A 17,477-nucleotide genomic window follows, 5' to 3' on the forward strand; every position below is an offset into this window, starting at 1 on the left:
TGGCCGTGACTTCTAATCATTCTATATGGTTTATTTGTCTTGATTTCTATTGTTTAAGATTGACTACATTGGGCCTTCTAGCCCCTGACGAACCCATCAACTTGGGGGAAACGCGTTGGGCAGGTTTTTTGTTTTCTTAAGTGTAGGGGCTGACAAAGGGGTAAAACGGGGCAGGGGTCGTCCTTTCAAGAACGAGTGCCCCGACAGTTCCCTGAGCGAGCAGGGGTAGCGGCACTACATCTCCCCGCTAGGGTTTTTTTAGGGCTATCCACCCTACCCTCCCTGGACATCTCCATCATACCCCTATCCCCTGACTTCTTTATTTTGGCCAATTTTTGACACGGGCTCGGACTGCTACACCAGCTTTCTTGGTCTCTGGGTCATTGTTCTATATGACATTTATCTGTTGTTGTATTGTCAGTGGGGTCTTGTGGTTTTACACTGCACATTAAATGTTAAGTTTTAAATTGTTATACCCCTTCTGTGAATTCTGATTTGACATTGGGTATCGCTATAATTTTTCTGTGAATCATTAGGATAGGGATAGGGGATAAGATGTATTAGGGCCGGAGTCCCGCTTTAAGTCCTCCCAGACAAAGCTTGCAATATTTTTACAGGACTTTGATCCTCTTTCTGTACACCCTGGAATGTTAGGGGTTAAAGTCAGAGGTAACACTATGAGGACAAGTTATGATGGACTCAATTTCAGTGTGTCGGGGGATTTTATCATGTATGCAAATGCTGGGAATGATTATAATCTGCATTCAATACTATCCCAGCCTGCACTCTCCATGAACAAGTGGCACTTTATGGCTCCGCAGCCTGCGGCTTCAGCCTATTCCTAACAGAGACACCTCTGATACCATAAAGTTACCCTAAGCTGAACTCTACAGCAACCTTGACATGAGATGGAACAGAGGATAAGATGCCTGCCACAGCCAAGGAACACCAGACAGATCAGGTAAAGGTATCGGACAGAGGTGTGGTCAGCAATGAATAGCATTCTGTTAAATGGTCACTGTGGTTTTAAATAACTTTTAACACTTTGAAAACTTGTGGTTTTAACTTTAACTTTTCTTTATGTCATAGTCTATTTGATTTTTACCATACTTGTAAATTCCTGTTATTTGCCAAAAATTACTTTTTACCCTGGAAAAATGGCTCTAAAGTCTTGGTAACTAGGTATGTCAGTACTCTGCAAACTGCTGTCTACTGCTTGTTGTTGGCCTAAGTCCATCTCTTGTAAACAGACAGACCAAGACTGAACACAAAAATTGGAGATGAAGCTTAGCTACTGCTATGTACAAGAAAGAGAGGGAGGGCCTAGGCCAGTGATGGCGAACCTTTTTGAGCCCGAGTGCCCAAACCGTAATGCACGCCAACTTTTTTTTCCCTCAAAGTGCCAGCGCAGCAATATAAATCAGAATACTGAGGTTTGAGTTTAGAAAAAACAACTCATAACTAATTAACATCTTTTGTTTTAAAAGAACACAACAACTGTGCTGTGTGTTTGAGGGGTGCTGTGTGGGGGTCTGCTGTGTTTATGTAGGTGTGTGGGGGGATGGGGTGCTGTGTGGGGTAGGTGCTGTGTGTGTGTATTTTTAACAGTTATCCCCCCCCCCCCCCTCCTCTCTTCTTCTTACCTTTGGAGAAGGAGGGGGAGGACACAGTCATATGATGGGGAATATAGACTATGGGAGAGGCACCAGCTATATGAGGGGTACTGCTATATGAAATTCATGTAGCCCATGTCCCCCCTCATACAGCCACTGTCCCCCTCTCATACAGCTACTGTCCCCCCTCATACAGCCACTGCCCCCCCTCATACAGTCCATGTTCCCCCTCATACACTCCCTGTTCCCTCATACAGTCCCATGTTCCCCCTCATACAGTTCCTGCCCCCCCCCCCTCATACACTCTCTGTCCCCCCCTCATACAGCCCATGTTTCCCCTCATACACTCCGTCCCCCTCATACAGCCCCTGTCCCCCCCTCATACAGCCCATGTTCCCCCTCATACAGTCCCTGTCCCCCCCCTCATACAGTCCCATGTTCCCCCTCATACACTCCCTGTCCCCCCTCATACAGCCCATGTTCCCCCTCATACAGTCCCTGTCCCCCCCCCTCATACAGTCCCATGTTCCCCCTCATACACTCCCTGTCCCCCCTCATACAGCCCATTCCCTTCATACAACTAATCCTCTCCTTGTCATTATTAAATATTTGAATATGAAATGGGGAGGAATAATCTTAATTCTCCCTCCCCATTACAGGTACCTGGCCTGCACTCTGTTACTTCCTCCCACGCGGCTCCTGCTTTACCATAGAGCGCTGGGAGGAAGTGACTTCCTGCCAGCGCTAAGCACTGCTGGGAGAAAGCCACAGCCCGGCGCACTGTACGGGAGCCGGCATCCACCGCAGGGCTGTGAAAGTGAAATGCTGTGCCGAGCCGCTGCGTGATGCCGGGCAGAGCCACCGTGGGAAGCCAGGCCGAGCTGCTGCATGAGCCGGCGACTGGTTAACCAAGTAATTGCCAGATTTGGTCAGATGGCGAACTATGGCCGCGTGCCCACAGAGGAAGCTCAGCGTGCCACCCGTGCCATAGGTTCGCCATCACCTGCCTAGGCCGAGTACCTGTAGTTTGTGAGCCTGTCTGCTTTCACCAGAGGATCCTCACTGTCCCTGAAAGGTAAATAATAGCTTCCCTTTCATCTTCGCAGTAGTGTAATGCCTTCCTTGCTGTGTTGCTGCTGTTTGACGAGTCATTTCATTATACTTTAGTATGCTTAAGTGGTTTGTACCAACCATCACCATAGGATTTTGGCCAATAACAATGTAATGTGTGCATATGGCTAACATGGCCACACAGCTGATCTCTGGTTGGCATTTCAAGACTAAGGTCTGATAATCATATCTGACCAGGAACAACATCTGCATGGAGTTTGTATGTTCTCCCTGTTTTCTCATAAGTTTCCTTGGATATGCTGAGAACAAGGACTGATGTCACAAACTCTATGCAATATGCAATATGTCAGCACTAACTAAATAAAAAAATTATCTGATTGATTCACCAATATGATAAGATAGGAATCTTGCCCTTGTTATACACTGAACCTCTCTCTAATACTTTGTGCATATCCTTTGCATCTTTACATGTAGAAATAGCTAAACCCTTAAAGGGGTTGTGCGCTGCCCTGCAGTTCGGAGCTCCTCTCACAGCGTCCGGAAGTTCATTACTCCGAACGCTGTGTGCGGGCTTCCGTGTTCGCAGCCGCCGGGCGTGACGTCACGCCCGGCCCCTTCGTGACGTCTCGCCCGCCCCCTCATCGAAAGTCTATGGGAAGGGGGCGCGACCGCTGTCACGCCCCCTTCCCATAGACTTTGGTAGAGGGGGCGGGCGTGACGTCACGAGGGGGCGGGCGAGACGTCACGAAGGGGCCGGGCATGACGTCACGCCCGGCGGCTGCGAACACGGAAGCCCGCACACAGCGTTCAAAGTAATGAACTTCCGGATGCTGTGAGCGGAGCTCCAAACTGCAGGACAGCGCACAACCCCTTTAAAAGGTGTTCTCCACCATAAGGTGATTTTAGTACGTACCTGGCAGGCAGTAATGGACATGCTTAGGAAGGATCTGCGCTTGTCTTGGGGCTTGGTGGCTATGTTGGGAGATTAGCATAACACTGTGGCTAGCTTTTTGTGAACTTGTATTTCCTGTTTGACTTTTCTTTTTTTGACTACAAATCCACAATTCCATATCAGCCACCCCACCCATTGAAACATAAATGAGCTGCATCCATTCAAAGACCTGTGGTTTTCAATCAGGGTGCCTACAGCTGTTGCATTAGTTGCAGATTGATTTCTCTTCCACCAAGCGATCACTCCACCCATTGAAGCAGACAGGCTCCCTGTCATCAGCTGACTAGTGAGTCAGGTCTCGGACGCATTGCAACCTGGGAAAAATCTGAGACAACAGTCATTTTGTATGCTGTTAAAAATAAATATTGGGGTGAAAATCACAGAAAAATTGTGAGAAGGCCACCACACACCGGTACAGACACTATATTATAAACTACACTAACTTTACAGCCCCTGTAGCATAGTCAAATAAAAATAAATCCTGGAATACCCCTTTAACCAGTGACCAGATTTTTATCCTGTGTTCCCCAATCTGTGGCTCCCCAGCTGTTGCACAACTAAAAGTCAAATCTGTCCTAACAGCCTGGGGCTGTTGTATTTTTGGCTGTGAGCCACAGGTTGGGGAAAATTCCATTAGATCTTCCCCACAGAAGAATTACTCATGAGATCTACAGCCTCAGACCCTGCACACCACAAACCTTATCTCGGCCCTGAATTCTCACCTTGGGTCTAAAGTGTCCACAATAACAGGAAGACCCTAAAGACACCAGAGATTATACCCATAAAGTCAATGAGCGGAGAAGGAGGCTGTCACCTGAGATGGATCCATTGTCAGACACACAGTGGGAAACCCGGTCACCTACTGTCACATTAAAAGGGGCCCAAGTTCTGGAATGTGAAGGTAAGCCCCCAGTGTGTTGTATTCTGATAAGTTGTAAAATCATCAGAGAAAAGACCAGAAGGTGAAAGTACCATAAATACCAGGGCAGTTAAACATGCCTCAGGCATTTATGTGATCAGTGACAATGTATTCTGCACAGTCTGAAATCCCAAGGAAAAATTGCAGGTCAGGGGGATCTCTGCTACATGGGGATACATGGGGACTTCCCCATTAGAATAAAGGGAAGCATCAGGGGGGGGGGGGGGGGGGGGGGTCAGCACTGAGACCCTGACTGATTAACAATATTAATGTGTCTGCATGACATCTTAACCCCTTAAGGACATTTGTGTACGCCCTAGTCCTGCTACCGATATATGAAGTGTGCTCAGGAGCTTCATACCCGGTGGGTTGCAGATGCTTTGAGCCGCAAAGGATCCAAGGCTTATGCTAGGCATCACTGATCAGTCCGATTCCTGCAAAATAACGGGGTTCTTAATCAGCTGAGAGGATGGTGGGAGGATCCCTTACCTGCCTCCTGGCTCTCCAGTGCTCCAGAAAACCATGGCAGCCTGGATCAATAGTGTGCAGTTGAAGATTACAAGTAATAATCCTCTATGGGGACTAAAAATAAGTGGAAAAAAAAAAAAAGTTAATAAATGTGAATAAGCCCCTTCCCTAATAAAAGTTTGAATCACCTCCCTTTTCTAATTTTTTTTAAATTAAAATTATGTAAAAAACAAAACCTATGCGGTGTCACCAAGTGTGAAAATGTCTCAACTATTAAAATATAACATGAATTAAACCGCATGGACAATGGTGTACACATAAAAAATACCAACGTCCAGAATTGTGTATTTTTTGGTCACTTGATATACCAGGAAAAAATAAAAAATCGATCAAAAAGTCCCATCACAACAAAACAGTACCCATAAAACAGATCACGTTGCAAAAAATTTAGCCCTCATATATCCCCATACACGGAAAAATAAGTTATAGGGGTCAGATGAGAACAATTTTAAGCATACACACACAAGTTATAATTTTTTAAAAGTAGTAAAATAAAATGAAACCTATGAATTGTAATTTTATGGACCTACAGAATAGAGATCACATGTGATTTTCACCAAAAAGTGCGCTGCATAGAAACGGAATCCCCCAAAATTTGGCCCACAAACATTTAGTTTTACCTTACATTTTGTTGTAAAATGATTAAAGGGGTAGTCCAGTGGTGAAAAACGTATCCCCTATCCTAAGGATAGGGGATAAGTTTGAGATCGCGGGGGGTCCGACTGCTGGGGCCCCCTGCGATCTCTCTGTACGGGGCCCCGGCTCTCCGCCGAGATAGCGGGTGTCGACCCCCGCACGAGGCGGCGGCCGACACGCCCCCTCAATACATCTCAATGGCAGAGCCGGAGATTGCCGAAGGCAGCGCTTCGGCTCTGCCATAGAGTTGTATTGAGGGGGCGTGTCAGCCGCCGCTTCGTGCGGAGGTCGACACGCCCCCTTCCCGCGGGCTGTCGGGGCTCCGTACAGGAGATCGCGGGGGGCCCCAGGGGTCGGACCCCCCGCGATCTGCAACTTATCCCCTATCCTTAAGATAGGGGATAAGTTGTAAACCACTGAGTCACCACTGGACTACTCCTTTAATGTAATTACAAAGTACAATTGGTGGATAGTTCTGTAGGGGAAAAAATTTAAGTGTTATGGCTTTTAGAAGGTTAGGAGAAAAAAACTAAAGTGCACATATAAAAAGCCTCTAATATTCTTAAGGGGTTAAAAGATTTCAGACTCTCTATACCAGGCAGGCAGATATATGAAATAAAGTTCATTTCTCCCCATTACATATCCGATCCCCGCTAAAGATTTAATGAGACTGTTTCCCAGTGTGCCTCCGACTGTTGCAAAACTACAACTCCCAACTAAGCCTGGGCAGCCTGTGCAGGCATGCTGGGAGTTATAGTTTTGCAACAGTGGTTGGAAAACACTATTGTAAATAAAATAATTTCTACCAGTGCACTTTTACGTAAATTCTGTAGGTCCATATAATTACAATGATACCCAATTGATATAGGTTTTGTTTTATTTTACTACTTAAAGGGGTACTCCGGTGAAAAACTTTTTTCTTTTAAATCAACTGGTCGCAGAAAGTTAAACATATTTGTGAATTACTTCTATTAAAAAATCTTAATCCTTCCTGTACTTATTAGCTGCTGAATACTACAGAGGAAATTCTTTTCTTTTTGGAATGCTCTCTGATGACATCACGAGCACAGTTCTCTCTGCTGATGTTATTATAATAATAATAACGCTTTATTTATTGTTGTCTTAGTGGGATTTGAACCCAAGTCCCCAGCACTGCAATGCAGCAGTGCTAACCACTGAGCCACCATGCTTCCCTTAGCATACATTTGCTATGCATCTGCTATGCATGGTTGCTAAAGTGGACAGAGATGTCAGCAGAGAGCACTGTGCTCGTGATGTCATCAGTGTTCCAAAAAGAAAGGAATTTCCTCTGTAGCATTCAGCAGCTAATAAGTACTGGAATGATTAAGATTTTTTAATAGAAGTAATTTACAAATATGTTTAACTTTCTGCCACCAGTTGATTTAAAAGAAAAAAGGTTTTCACTGGAGTACCCCTTTAAAAAAAAATAACTGTGTATGAAAATGAGTATGCTTAAAATTGTCCTCTGCTGACCTCTATAACTTATTTTTCAGTTTTCGGGGCTGTATGAGGGCTCATTTTTTGCACCATGGTCTGTACTTTTTATTGATACTATTATTCTGTTTATATAAAGTGATTAGACACATTGGTCCCTTAGGACAACTTATTCTACTATACATCTCTAATTAGTTTCTCTCTATATTGCCATCATATCAGAATCCTCTATACATCACATTATACACCAAAAACACTAGAGTTTATGATTCCAAAAAATGTACCACTTTATTCCAAATGAATATACAATTATAATAAAATATTATAGGCAGGAATACCCATTAAAATGCGGAGCCCAGAGACACAGATTATTTCGATATAGTGCTTGTTATGCAAGAGAAAAATGACATCTCATAATATGCATATGATATATATTTATATGATACATAATGTGACCAAAAATATGCAATTCTGGAATTTTGTTTTTTATCTGACTAAGTTTCCACTTGGTTATTTTTCTGTCAGTTTTTGGATATCTGCTGCTGCAGTTTTTGAGCCAAAGCCAGAAATGTATTCAAAGGAATAGGACATATGAAGGAAGGACTTATACATCTCCACTTCTGACTTTGGCTCAAAAACTGCAGTGGCAGTATTCCAAAAACTGACAGAAAAAAACAACTGGAGACTTGGCCTTACATTTACGCTATTGTTGATGCAGTTTAATTACCATTATATTTTAATAGTTTGGATATTTATGCACACAACGATACCACAAATATTTATATTTAGTTTTGTTTACATCATTTTATTAAAAAGAAAAAAAAAAGAAAGGGAAAAGCTGCTGAATACTCTTTGGTTTTCTTTTTGGAACACAGTGCTCTCTGCTGACATCATGACCACAGTGCTCTCTGCTGACATCTCTGTCCATTTTAGGAACTGTCCAGAGCAGCATATGTTTGCTATGGGGATTTTCTCCTACTCTGGACAGTTCTTAAAATGGACAGAGGTGTCAGCAGAGAGCACTGTGGTCATGATGTCAGCAGAGAGCTCTCTGTTCCAAAAAGAAAACCATTTCCACTGTAGTATTCAGCAGCTAATAAGTACTGGAAGGATTAAGATTTTTTTAATAGAAGTAATTTACAAATCTGTTTAACTTTCTGGCACCAGTTGATTTAAAAAAAAAAAGTTTTCCACGGAAGTACCCCTTTAACCCCTTAACGACGCAGGACGTATATTTACGTCCTGCGCCGGCTCCCGCGATATGAAGCGGGATCGTGCCGCGATCCCGCATCATATCGCGTCGGTCCCGGCGCTCATCAACGGCCGGGACCCACGGCTAATACCACACATCGCCGATCGCGGCGATGTGCGGTATTAACCCTTTAGAAGCTGACCACCGCTTCTAAAGTGAAAGTGAAAGTGACCCGGCTGCTCAGTCGGGCTGTTCGGGACCGCCGCAGTGAAATCGCGGCGTCCCGAACAGCTAACCGGACACCGGGAGGGTGTGCCTGAGATCCAGGCAGGAGCAGTCAAGCGCCGATAACACTGATCACAGGCGTGTTAATACATGCCTGTGGTCAGGATGAGAGATCAGTGTGTGCAGTGTTATAGGTTCCTATGGGACCTATAACACTGCAAAAAAAATTTAAAAAAACAAGTGTTAATAAAGGTCATTTAACCCCTTCCCTAATAAAAGTTTGAATCACCCCCCTTTTCCCATAAAAAAAATAAAACAGTGTAAAAAAATAAATAAATAAACATATGTGGTATCGCCGCATGCGTAAGTGTCCGAACTATAAAAATATATCATTAATTAAACCGCACGGTCAATGGCGTACGCGCAAAAAAATTCCAAAGTCCAAAAAAGCGTATTTTGGTCACTTTTTATACCATTAAAAAATGAATAAGAAGTGATCAAAAAGTCAGATCAAAACAAAAATCATACCGATAAAAACTTCAGATCACAGCGCAAAAAATGAGTCCTCATACCGCCCTGTACATGGAATAATAAAAAAAAGTTATAGAGGTCAGAAGAGGACATTTTTAACCCCTTAAGGACCCAGCCATTTTACACCTTAGGACCCGGCCATTTTTTGAACATCTGACCACTGTCACTTTAAACATTAATAACTCTGCAATGCTTTTACTTATCAATCTGATTCCGAGATTGTTTTTTCGTGACATATTCTACTTTAACATAGTGGTAAAATTTTGTGGTAACTTGCATCCTTTCTTGGTGAAAAATCCCAAAATTTGATGAAAAATTTGAAAATTTAGCATTTTTCTAACTTTGAAGCTCTCTGCTTGTAAGGAAAATGGATATTCCAAATATTTATTTTATTTTATTCACATATACAATATGTCTACTTTATGTTTGCATCATAAAATTGACGTGTTTTTACTTTTGGAAGACACCAGAGGGCTTCAAAGTTCAGCAGCAATTTTCCAATTTTTCATAAAATTTTCAAACTCACTATTTTTCAGGGACCAGTTCAGGTTTGAAGTGGATTTGAAGGGTCTTCATATTAGAAATACCCCACAAATGACCCCATTATAAAAACCGCACCCCCCAAAGTATTCAAAATGACATTCAGTCAGCGTTTTAACCCTTTAGGTGTTTCACAGGAATAGAAGCAAAGTGAAGGAGAAAATTCACAATCTTCATTTTTTACACTTGCATTTTCTTGTAGACCCAATTTTTTAATTTTTACAAGGGGTAAAAGGAGAAAATGTATACTTATATTTGTAGCCCGATTTCTCTCGAGTAAGGACATACCTCATATGTCTATGTAAAGTGTTCGGCGGGCGCAGTAGAGGGCTCAGAAGCGAAGGAGCCACAAGGGGATTTTGGAGAGTACGTTTTTCAGAAATGGTTTTTGGGGGGCATGTTGCATTTAGGAAGCCAGAACAGCAAAAAAAACACATGCCATACCATTTTGGAAACTAGACCCCATGAGGAACGTAACAAGGAATTAAGTGAGCCTTAATACCCCACAGGTGTTTCACGACTTTTGCATATGTAAAAAAAAAAATTTTTTCACTAAAATGTGTGTTTCCCCCCAAATTTCAAATTTTTTCAAGGGTTAATAGCAGAAAATACCCCCCAAAATTTGTAACCCCATCTCTTCTGAGTATGGAGGTACCCCATAAGTTGGCATGAAGTGCATTACGGGTGAACTACAATGCTCAGAAGAGGAGTCATATTTGGCTTTTTGAGAGCAAATTTTGCTCGGGGGCATGTCACATTTAGGAAGCCCCTATGGTGCCAGGACAGCAAAATAACCCCCCATGGCATACCATTTTGGAAACTAGACCCCTTGAGGAACGTAACAAGGGGTACAGTGAGCATTTACCCCCCACTGGTGTCTGTCAGATCTTTGGAACAGTGGGCTGTACAAAATATTTTATTTGCACAGCCCATTGTTCCAAAGATCCGTCAGACACCTGTGGGGTGTAAATTCTCACTGCACCCCTCATTACATTCCGTGAGGGGTGTAGTTTCCGAAATGGGGTCAAATGTGTTTTTTTTTCTTTTTTGCGTTTGTCAAAACCGCTGTAACAATCAGCCACCCCTGTGCAAATCACCTCAAATGTACATGGCGCACTCTCCCTTCTGGGCCTTGTTGTGCGCCCCCAGAACACTTTACGCCCACATATGGGGTATCTCCGTAGTCAGGAGAAACTGCATTACAAATTTTGGGGGGCTTTTTTCCCCTTTACCTCTTGTCAAAATGAAAAGTATAGGGCAACACCAGCATGTTAGTGTAAAAAAATTTTTTTTTTACACCAACATGCTGGTGTAGACCCCAACTTCCCCTTTTCATAAGGGGTGAAAGGAGAAAAAGCCCCCCAAAATTTGTTAGGCAATTTCTGCCGAGTACGGCGATACCCCATATGTGTCCCTAAACTGTATCCTTGAAATACGACAGGGCTCCGAAGTGAGAGCGCCATGCGCATTTGAGGCCTGAATTAGGGATTTGCATAGGGGTGGACATAGGGGTATTCTACGCCAGCGATTCCCAAACAGGGTGCCTCCAGCTGTTGCAAAACTCCCAGCATGCTTGTACAGTCAACGGCTGTCCGGCAATACTGGGAGTTGTTATTTTGCAACAGCTGAAGGATCCATTTTGGAAACAGTGGTGTACCAGACATTTTCATTTTTATTGGGGAGGGGAGGGGGGCTGTGTAGGGGTATGTGTATATGTAGTGTTTTTTACTTTTTATTTTATTTTGTGTTAGTGTAGTGTAGTGTTTTTAGGGTACAGTCACGCGGGCAGGGGATTACAGCGAGTTTCCCGCTACGAGTTTGAGCTGCCGCACAAAATTTGCTGCATCGCAAACTTGCAGCCTGATACTCACTGTAAGCCCCCTGCCCATGTGAATGTACCCTGTACATTCACAGGGGGGGGGGGGACCTCCAGCTGGTGCAAAACTACAACTCCCAGCATGCACAGTCTATCAGTGCATGCTGGCAGTTATAGTTTTGCAACAGCTGGAGGCACACGGGTTGGGAAACACTGAGTTAGGAAACAGACAATGTTTCCCAACCAGTGTGCCTCCAGTTGTTGCAAAACCACAACTCCCAGCATGCCCAGGCAGCCGAAGGGCATATTGGGAGTAGTGGTTACGTAACAGCTGGAGGAGAACAGTTTGGGGACCACTGTGTAGTGGTGTCCAAGCTGCAGCCCTCCAGATGTTGCAAAACTACAACTCCCAGTATGCCAAAACTGTCCAGGCATGCTGGGAGTTGTAGTTCTGCAACATTTGAAGGGCCAGATGTTACAGAACTACAACTCCCAGCATGCCTGGACAGTAAGGGCATGCTGAGGATGTGTAGTTTTGCAACATCTGGAAGGGCACAGTGGTCTCCAAACTGTGGACCTCCAGATGTTGCAAAACTGCAACTCCCAGCATGCCCAGACGCCAAGGGCTGTCTGGGCATGCTGGGAGTTGTAGTTTACAGGGTCCCATTACAGCAATGCATGTCGCTTTACGGCGACGTGCATTGCTGTAAAGGGCCCGACCGCGGTTGAAGATCTACTCACCTGTCGCCGCCGCCGCCATCTTCCTCGCCGGGATCCGGGTCTTCAGGGACGAGGTAAGTACCGGGGCTGGTCCCCAGCACTCCCCCGTCCCCCGCCGCGTTCTCCGGTCTTCCTCCCGTCCTCTCCGGACTTCAAGGGGCCGGGCAGGACGGGAGGAAGTAACCGCCCCCCCTCCTGCGATTGGTCGGTTAACTAACCAACAGATCGCAGGGTATAGGAGGAGGTGGCAGGCTTGCCACCTCGCTCCTATACATTAGCATGGTCCTGGCTGTCTGTGACAGCCGGGATCATGCGAAATTACCGGGTGGTCGGGTCCCAGAGACCCGATCAGCCCGGTATCGCCGCAGATCGCAAGGGCGATTTCCCTGGCGATTTGCGGCGATCGCCGACATGGGGGGCCTACATGGCCCCACTCGGCGTTTGCCCTGGATGCCTGCTGAAGCATTTCAGCAGGCATCCGCTTCCGATCTCTGCCCGGGGCGCGGCAGAGACCGGAGAAACACCAGGACGTACTAGTACGTCCTGGGTCCTTAAAGCCCAGGGTGCCAGGACGTTCTAGTACGTCCTGGGTCCTTAAGGGGTTAAACGTATAAATTTTCCTGCATGTAGTTATGATTTTTTCCAGAAGTGCGACAAAATCAAACCTACGTGCATTTTTGGGTAAAATGACTAATGTCACTGCAAAGTGGAATTGGTGATGCAAAAAATAAGCCATAATATGGATTTTTAGGTGGAAAATTGAAAGGGTTATGATTTTTAAAAGGTAAGGAGGAAAAAACGAAAGTGCAAAAACGGAAAAACCCTGAGTCCTTAAGGGGTTAAGCCCCCCTGTGCCCGGGCTGCAAAAACATAAAAAATAAACTCCCCCTCCTACATCCAAGTTGCGGAGATATCTGCGTCCCGTTCCTCCGGTGCTGCTGGCTTCTTAGGCCCAAAATCCCACACTGCGGTCAGTGTATGGCCGGCCACAGCGATGTCACGCCCCGGCCGGTGATAGGCAGAGCGCACTGTCATGTAAGGGGCTCGGGCCCCATCTTCTTCTTGCTGCCCCGGCTCTTTACATGACAGTGTAAGGCGGGACATCGCTGCGGACGGCGATACGCTGACCGCAGTGTGACGTTTTGGACCTGAAAAGCAAGCAGCACCAGAGGAACGGGACGCTGATATCTCCGCAACAGGGGAATGTAGGTAGGTCAGAAAGTTTGTTTTTTATGTTTTTGCAGCCTAGGCACAGGAGGACTTTAAAGGGGTACTCCACTGCCCTGCTTCTGGAGCTCTGCTCCCCAGCATCCGGAAGTTTATTGTTCCGAACGCTGTGTGTGGGCTTCCGTGTTCAGGGCCGCCCCTCGTGACGTCACGCCCGTCCCCTCATGATGTCACACCCACCCCCTCAACAAAAGTCTATGGGAAGACTTTCGTTAAGGGGGCGGGCGTGACATCACGAGGGGCAGCCTTGAACACGGAAGCCCACACACAGCGTTCGGAACAATAAACTTCCGGACGCTGGGGAGCACAGCAGCGGAGTACCCCTTTAAAGAGACACTTGCCAGATTTGAAAGATCTGGGTACAAACAGGTGGTGTCCTTTAGGGGTTAAGGTGATACAAAAGACAGCACAAGTGGCCCAGCAACACTGTAGTCCTGAGTTCAAAGCCCACAGAGGACAACATAAATTTGGCGCTGTATGCAAATTAGGCACAACTAGGCGCTGGGGTGGGAATCGGGGCACAAAGGGTCATGTATCAGGAGAGACTTACAAGCAAGGATGTATAGGTCACTGTTTTCTATACGTAGATGTATGCTAAAGCCGTCATAATAGCACTGCGCGTGTGTGAGGGAGTCATAAGTGTGGGCGTGAACCATCGCACGCGGGTGTAATGGCGGCAGGCAGGTGGGTACAAACAGGGAGGAGGCAGGTAGGTTTTAGGTGTAAAACGACACAGTCGGGGCCACAAGTACATGTAAAGAGGCGGAATACACCCAGAGGAGAATTACCTCACGAACTTACCGCCTCACAGCACAGGCCAGACACGCACTGCCTCTTCCGGGGTTACGTCATTATGCGGAGGCGGGGCTTCATCTACCCATATGGCTGAGCGGCTGCCATATAAAGGATGGAACTATCAGTCCCAGCATAACCCATGTGTGAGGCGCGGCAGGTCTCTGCACTTGACGCTGCTTCTCTCTAAACCCGCCCTGTTTTGCTGGAGCCCCCTGGTGGTGGTGTGGTGGTGATACAAGGAGCAGACATGTTGGAATTTCTCAGGCACTCTCCTTTGTCACAAGAACACAGTGACATATGCTCTGCTTGTGGTTTATGTCAATGTCCCCACCCTGTGGCTCTCCAGCTGGTGCAAAACTACAACTCACATCATGCCCAGAGCCATCTGAGGCAGAAATACAATTCCCATCATGCCCAGAACCCAGAACTGTTGCATAACTTCTATTCTCAGCACTCACAGAGAGCCAGCTGGGGAATAGGGGGAAAGATAAAAGGTTGTCTGTCACTGGCTGTCAATCAAATCTGACCTTTTTGTAACTTCAGTTAAAAAGTGGGATCTGGTGGTTAGCCACATCATCCCAGCAAAGAACTAGTTTTTTAATAGCCATAAGTCTTAATTTCCACCTACATAATTTCGACCCATAAGAGGGATTGTTTTATGCGTGACCAAGTGTACTTTGTACTAACATCACCTATTTTAACGCGAAATCATAGATGAAGCAAAAAAAAATAATGATTTGTGGGACGAAATGAAAAAATAATTTTTTGGGGGGATACAAGCAGTGTTTTTGTATTAAACTGGGGATGTTTAACATTGTCCACCTCTGATCCAAAAATTACCCCTATAACTTTTTTAATTTTTCCGTATACGAGGATGTATGAAGGCACATTTTTTGCACAGTGATCTGTAGTTTTTATCAACACCATTTTATTTAGATGGGACTTTTTGATTACGTTTTTGTTTAGAGATCTTTTTCCATGCTGAAAAAAGGATGCTTAAAAAAAAAAAATAAATAAGCATTTTTCATCAATGTTTCCTATTAAAATCAATGAGATATGACACTGAAAACAGTGTGGTGTGGAAAAATCAGAGGGAATCATGACCGTTTTGGAGCATTCTGGGGGTTTTGCTTCCTTTTATTGGTCGCAGCGTTTATCCTTTTAGGTGGTCATACACATTCAGCAGGTTGATGCTTGAACAAATTGTAAATATGTAATTCTCTGGATAGGAATCATACACGTCCATAATTGCCATTGCAATCTCACAGGCTGTACATGATCCATGACACGGACTGAGTAAGTGTGTATTGGCTGACTGCACCGTACACAGTCATGAACTAGGGACTATAAAATTATACATGGACAACTTATCAGCTGATGGTGCTCTGTCCCAGTCAGCTAAGACGACGGTGGCTAAGTTTCACCGGATTAATGTAAACGATTTCAACCAAAACCATTGTCCATCAGCTTGTGATGTGTATGACCTAAACCACAGCTTTTTGCAAGGCTCAGCATGGGTCCAGTCAGCGCACTCATGTCTGGTACAATAGGCAGCCTGCTTAATGATGTTGCGCCATTGTCTGGTCCTACGACTCCTGCTGGGTGGCCATTTTCACTGATCTCCATTAGAGAAGTGATTGAGGTAATTAGGAGGCTTATTTACTAAACAAATAAACTCTGCAGGGCCGTCCGTTCATGTCACCATGTGATAAGTGACTTCAGAGCAGATTAGAGTGTCGGCTTGGTTGTATAGAGCTTGGCCCACAATCACCCTCTTCTATTCAGTTTACATTCTGCGCAGGTGAACTGTGTGTGGTGGGGTGTGGTTTGAGTAGTTGTTACAGGGGTAGCAGTGACTTGTATATGATGTAAAGTAAAGATGTATCCCAATCTCATGTCCTCTGTCGAGTTTACTGTAAATCCAACTTGAGGTATGTTCACACTTATAGGGTATTAAGACTCCTTTGAGTGGGCTATAAAAAGAAAAATTACTGACTGCTGGTCATCAACAGCTCCTGGTCCACACCATCAACCACTGATTATTACTGCAGGAACTCCCTGCTTAGCACATGATGATCAGCTTTGGCAAGTGACTGGCTAAGGCTGGGTTCACACTACGTTTTCTCCCATACGGGAGCGCATACGGCAGGGGGGATCTAAAACCTCGCGCTCCCGTATGCCTTCGTATGCGCTCGCGTATGTCATTCATTTCAATGAGCCGGCCGGAGTGAAACGTTCGGTCCGGTCGGCTCATTTTTGCGCCGTATACGCTTTTATGACCGGACCTCAAACCGTGGTTGACCACAGTTTTAGGTCCGGTTGTAAAAGCGCATACGGCGCAAAAATGAGCCGACCGGACCGAACGTTTCACTCCGGCCGGCTCATTGAAATGAATGACATACGGGAGCGCGGTTTTAGCTCCCCCCTGCCGTATGCGCTCCCGTATGGGAGAAAACGTAGTGTGAACCCACCCTAAGCAGGGAGTTCTTGTTGGAACAACGTGTCACAGGAACCACCAGTGATGAGTGTAGACTGGGAGCCATTTTTTTCAATCTTTATAGCACAATTTTTTGGGTGCTTGAATACCTCTTTGTTAAAATCCAAGTTTTGTGATACAGGTTGACAATATTAGATAACGGAATGCCGACATATACCACGGTGTATGGCCAAGGAATCCATTAATTACAATGTGCCAAACATAGTCTACATAATTACATTGTAATATTTGAACAGTAAATATTTCCTGGAATCTGCTTTGTGTGCAGTTCACAGCACTAAGAGTATCAAAAAAGCCTGGGTGACTGGGAGGAGGGTGGAGGTATAGTGACTACATGCTGCTGTGGCTCTGCTACCATGCCTACTGCTTATTTCGATTTTGGTGTTTTTCTATTCCATGATTGAGCGGAGTGTTAGTGTAGCATGTGTCACGTACCTGGATGTGGATGTCACGGAGCAGGTAGTGGATCCTCTACCTGAGTGGCTGATGACTCGGACCAAAACGGGGAGCGGAGTCTAAGGTGCCACTGGTCTTCACCAGAGCCTGCCGCAAGGCAGGATGGATTTGCTGCGGCAGGCGACACCCAGGTCGCTACCCCCGATACGGCTCGACTACACAGGTACAGGGCACGGCGAGGTACAGGAGGATGAGACAGAGGCGTAGTCAACGTAGCAGAAGGTAAAGGCAGGCGGCAAAGGATCGTAGTCAAAAAACGTAGCAAGTAAGGCTGCTTTCACACTATAAAATTCATCCGTTTTAA

This window comes from Hyla sarda, chromosome 12 (assembly GCF_029499605.1).
Source record: "Hyla sarda isolate aHylSar1 chromosome 12, aHylSar1.hap1, whole genome shotgun sequence".
Lineage (NCBI taxonomy): Eukaryota > Metazoa > Chordata > Amphibia > Anura > Hylidae > Hyla > Hyla sarda.